Source organism: Triticum dicoccoides, chromosome 5B, assembly GCF_002162155.2.
Source record: "Triticum dicoccoides isolate Atlit2015 ecotype Zavitan chromosome 5B, WEW_v2.0, whole genome shotgun sequence".
Taxonomy (NCBI): Eukaryota; Viridiplantae; Streptophyta; class Magnoliopsida; order Poales; family Poaceae; genus Triticum; species Triticum dicoccoides.
The window spans coordinates 675,553,564-675,559,399 of record NC_041389.1 but is presented as its reverse complement, the minus strand read 5'-3'; the positions used below and the strand labels follow the sequence as shown (position 1 = coordinate 675,559,399).

At 41.2% G+C, this 5,836-nt stretch overlaps 1 long non-coding RNA gene across 1 annotated transcript; it reads left to right on the top strand.

The window, feature by feature from the left end:
- The first annotated feature begins 3,225 nt into the window (after positions 1–3,225).
- Positions 3,226–5,821, top strand: LOC119306628. The gene is made up of 3 exons (XR_005148988.1): positions 3,226–4,128; positions 4,208–4,270; positions 4,918–5,821. It is a non-coding gene; the product is annotated as an uncharacterized LOC119306628 (long non-coding RNA).
- Positions 5,822–5,836: the final 15 nt, after the last annotated feature.

Here is a 5,836-nt window from a genome sequence, read left to right as displayed (position 1 = left end):
TTGAAAAGGAGGCAAAAGATTTTCCTCATCGATTAATTAAGAAGAAGAGAATTGCCCAGTTAATTAATTAAAAACCGGACGAAAAACGATACAAACCCATCATATGTGGACTACACACATAGCATGCAACCCCATAAGCGCACGATCAGCCACGACCACCAACCCCACACTGCTGCATCGTAAAGAAACCCCCAGAGTACCTCGGCGGAAGACCACGGGCACCATCAAATCCATAGAGACAAGCCAGACCATAAAGACAACCCAAAATATTGATGACCATCCATCAAGCAGTTACGGATGCCTTTTCTATAACGCCACACTTTTTCTGCTTCTGAGAGCCTCCTCCAGAATCGTCTTACCAGATCTAGAGCTAGTCCTCTCCAAACGTGCGAGCAAGCATATGGACAAACACAATGGTTAGTTGGTGGCTGAGACCAGGTGGTTTCTGGCGTCACTTGTTAAGTCTTTGGGAAGGATGGCTCATGGTTGATGAGCGATTCTACTGGATTGACATGAGTGCTTATGGCTGGCGATGATGACTAGATGCGAAATGGTATGGGCTGTCCGGTCACAAAGCTACATCACATTTTTTTTCATATTCCATTTTTAATAGCAAAAGAAGTTCTAGCATTCTCTTTCAGTTTGTCAAGTGGGGAGCGTCGAATAAGCTCTGAGTAACTTAGGAGCTAAGCTTTACAAAGAAGAACTCGAACCACTAGATTACTAGCTTTACTTATCTCAATTTATATCATGGTATAATCTCCGCATCAAGATGAGTTTAACACCAATAATAAGATAACATAGATTAACACTGAGGGAATAAAATATACTCCCTCCGTTCCTAAATATTTGTTTTTTTAGAGATTTCAACAAGTGACTACATACAAAGCAAAATGAGTGAATCTACACTCTAAAATATGTCTATATACATCCGTATATGATAGTCCATTTGAAATCTCTAAAAAGACAAATATTTAAGAACGAAGGGAGTAGCTCATACCTTCTTATAAATGTACCTGAAATTTCCTAATATCACATAAAAACTATGGCGGTTACTGGTTGTTTGCTAATATCTTTTATATTCCTGAGTTACTAATAATAATTAAATGAGTGGCATAATATTAATATATTAACTAGTAAGAAAAAACCTGTGTCCATTACTGTGGTAGGACAAACCACGTCCTTCTTTTGTTTAGTTATAATTGTATGATTTGAGTTATATTGACAAATTTGCTTCTAAATCATGTCTAAATTGACGGATGATGATTGGTTGTTTCCTCCATCTATTTTTCTTGATCTGTTGAAATTAGTAAGACAGTAAGAAGCAAGATCCATTTAAGCACCAATCATTGCCCACTGGTTTTGGATTTATGGCGCAAAGCTAATATTCAATTATTCGTCATAAAACCAAATCAGTTTCATCATCAAGTATATTTTTTGTACTAATATATATATTTGGTGTTGTAGATATTAATGTATTTTTCTATAAACTTGCCTAAACCTTTAATTAATTTGGAACGGAGGGAATAGCATGCAAGCGCTATTCTGGATTTAGTGCCGTTTAGAAGGCAATATACACTAATACAACTTCTTCTCCTGTAACCATTTTACTCTTTGTCCATAGCTGCTGCCCTTTTCTTCTCCATATCATGTGTCACTTCTGCCATTGATCCCTCTACCCTTCATAAAGATGCAGTTGTTTACTGCTGCCCTTTTCTTTTTCCACATCATGCATGTGTCACTTTTGCCACGTATCCCTCCACCCTTACGTAAAGATGCATTTGTTAGAGCATTACTAGTAGAACCCTCAAACCCTCAAATCCTTAAAGCACTTTTAAGGGTTGAGAAGTGCCACTTTTTGACACTTTTAAGGGTTGAAAAACAGGGGCAAATACTAGAACCCTCAAACCCAACCCGTAAACTGCTTTAAGGGTTGGATTTGAGGGTTCTAGTCTTTGCCTCAACCCCAACCTTTAAATCTATCATTTGAGAACTCACAATTTATGACAACAAGAACATAATCAACTTCCAAACAAACTACCAAATGACAATCATTGATGCATGGTTTAATAGTTTACATCACAAAATCATCATCTTCCTCCTCTCATCGGCACCATCACCAAAAGTTGCACCTCGGCGCCATCTCCTAGACCACAAGTGGGCTCCATCAAGCATCTCCATCGGCACCGGTGGAGTCGTACACACCGCCATCACCACAACTACTCATGGGAGTGTCACCTCGAAAAGTAGAGGATGCAACACGGAACATCCTTTTCCTCTCCGCGATGTCCTCGAGCACCTCGAGCACCTCGTGCGCGGCGGGAGGAGGTTCGACAACGGTGGCGGGCGGGGCCGCGGCCGCGGCGGCGGGCTTCTTCCGCGGCTTCTTCACGGCCGGGGACGAGCCGACGACCTTGGCGGCCCCTCGAGGCCCACGGCCGGCCGCCTTCGGCCGACTCTTCTTGGGGGCGGGCGCCGGGGCCGTGGCGGGGGCAGGCGCCGGGGCGGAGACGGGGGCCGGGGCGGGAGGCTGGGAGGCGGGAGGAGGCGCCGTGAGGCCCGCCCGCCGCCGCTTCGCCCCGACGTGGGTCGCCGCCACCACGTCGGCGACGGTCGGGCGGGCGGGGGCGGGGGCGGGCGCCGGGGCGGGCGGGGGCTCGGCGGCGCTGGGGCCTTCCATGGCCGGCGCGGCGCGAGGCGGCGGGAGCGGAGAAGGAGCGGTTGGCTCCCGCGCGATGAGGAGGAGTGCGACGAGGAGGAGTGCGGGTTGGGGGGGAGATTTTCCCCTCAACCCCTACTTCTACAGATTGCAAAGTCGTTTGAGGGTTGGACCTCTAAATTTTTTTACGGGTTTGAGGGTTTAGAGGTTCTAGTCTACGGCATTTTTTCGGCGAAAACTGTAAAAAAGCGGTTATTTTCAGGGGTTTGAGGGTTTGAGGGCTCTACTAGTAATGCTCTTAACTGCGGCCACTAAAAGGCCTCTTTCAAACGGAATAATGTCTAGGGAAATATATAGTCCGAATTGACTCACTGAGCATTAGGTCACCAAGTACTATTTTTTTTTTGTAGAGAATGTCCAGAAAGCATCTGAGTCACCAAGTTGGAAATATTAAAACAGATTTTCTTCTTTAGAAATATACATATATATGCTTTAGTTTTCTACGCATCGCACATTCCACGACATCTTGTTGTCATACCCATGCATGTTGTGCATGGCCAGGTCCCAGGGCTGCTTGGCTGATCATATGGTGAGCATGTCGTCGCGCACTAGGAGCGACAGGGGATGTTCTACCGAAGATTCCTGTCACTTCAATATGAGGTGCAATATTTTAAATCTTTTATCTGAGGTAAATGATGGTTGAAGTATGACCGTTTTTATGTTGTTAAATATACACGAGAAATTGTCATGTAATTCTTGACACCTTGACCGGGAAGTGAAGCATTTCGAAGTTCCTACCTCCTTTTCCGTAGTAAGATGAACCCTGAAATGAGTAATACTGCCAGTGCACATATCTTTTCATTTGTGCCGCGGCAATGTTTTAAGTGTTGGATGCTTCAAATCTATGCCAATTTGCTGTTGGGTAGATGCATCATTCATTCATACAAGCACCTTGGAACTGATAAAATACCCAGTTTGTTGCAATTATTGTGTCTTGCACAGCGTAAAAATTTTCTGTTGCGAAGTAAGATGTAACCAATTAACTTGTTAGACCTAAAAATTGTTGCTGCCATTTTTTAACCTTGATTAAAGCAAGGGACTAGTGTGGCCTCCACATAGTGAGGCATACGTAAGATAATATTTCCTTAAGTGGATACCTATGAGTCCTATCTGAACAAACCTTATGACAGCGAAGGTTTGATGAGGTGTCCTGACAGTGAAAGTTTGATGACGAGCCACGATGGACAAGTAGTAGTATTTAAGCAATCGTCTTTGAAGTTCTAACAAACGAGAGTAATGGGAAAGACATCACCTTATGCTGTTTCATTTCTCTTAAGGTTTATCTATGGGGTTATGCAGATACTCACCAAAGTTGCTTTTAACCAAGGTACAAGTACATATGTTCTTGTTTTCTACAGGCATGTAATAGCTACAATGTTGTTACTGCCCATTGCTTTTGCAACTGAAAGGTATGCAGATTTTTGGCTGCCTCTTTTCCTGGATCTGGATTTCGTCTAGGAAGCATGAACTGAGATTTTATTTTTGCAGGAAAACCGCCCCACAACTGTCACACAAAGTCTGTCTGAAGCTATTTGTGCATGCATTATATGGGTAGGAAGTACAATGCAGAAGTGTTGTCTATACTTAATAATCTTGTTTATCAAATGTCATTGCTAGATAAAAAAATGGATTTGCAATGATGTATTATTTCCATAATTTTGTATTTTAGTGGAATGGGTGTATTCATGTGAGGAGTTGTGACTTGGAGTTGTTAGACATCTATCTAATACCGTAATTGTTTCATTCTGCTGGCTATCCAAACTTTATATGTTTGAAGTTCTTTTATGTGCATCCATGTGTACCCTTGAGATATAAAAAAATCACTTTGTTTTCATTAGGCTTATCCCTTGGTCGTGTTGGTTTCAGTGTAGTATACCCATCACCTTCATCAATTGCAAGCCGGCCTTCCCGACAGAGAATTTCAGTTATATCATATTTAATCTATATTTCTAATTTTTCCTCTTTGTGGGAAAGTAGCTATTTAGTTAGGTGAACTGATTTACTTTCGACAGAAATGTTATGCAAAGCTAAGAATTATGTAAATAGTAATTGTGTAAAATCGTACCATTTATTTTTTTGCTTACAACTGACACTTGGTATTTCGTAGTTACCTTAACTGTTTCGTTTCTTTATGAATGTTATACATCTTATTGTGGCAAATCATTTACTAATAATCTTATTTTATTTCGTTTCTCCAGGGTGTCTGCTTCTCTAAACATATCATTTGTTGGCCTCAATTATGCTTCAGCAACTTCTGCTACTGCAGTACAAAATGTCCAACCAGTGTTAACTTTCTTTTTGGCTCTTCTATTGGGGTATGTGTTTTTAATGATGATTGCATTACTTCCTTGAAGGCTAGGCCATTTCTTTTCTTTCCCTTGTGACAATTAAATTTTAAACACGTCATAAAGCTAATGTTAGTAAATTTGTATTTAGGATACCCATACATAAGTAACACGAATATGTTATATACAGAAGAATAGCTTGCATAAACGTCTGATTATGAGAATCAGTGACGGACATAGTTGAGATTGTAGTTTAGAGATGTTTTGCAGCCTAACGAAATGGTTATATTGTAATGTTTATAACTCTTCATGTTAAGATCACAGGAAAGAAAAATATTCCTTTTGCTCTAGGAAACTACACAATTGTTCAGAGAAGAAATATAATAATTAATTCAGTTCTACATGTTGTATCAATAGCAAGATCATCGTAGACCCTACTACCAAACCCAACCTAGCCGGTCCTAAACCAGGCCCAAAAGCTTGCCTGACCATTTTTCGGCCGGAAAACTGTAGGGGCCTAGTCAAGCTTAATTGCGACGACTAGACTCAGCTTCTATCAAACTTTAGACAAAGGGTGGAGATAACATCTTTGAGTGATACCTTTTTCTCTCATTAACATTGCTTCAATAAAATAATTACAAAGATTTATATTTATTTATAGTGGGACTGCTAATCAATTGCTATTGCTTATGTTCGCGTGAAATCAGTTGTTTAACGTGAACAATTAGTTGTTGATTGTTTTTGAGATCGCTAATGAACCATCAGTTGTGTAAACCTACTTCTGTGTAGATGTGAGTACTTTGATGAACTTGGTGTAGTAATGATAGTGGGA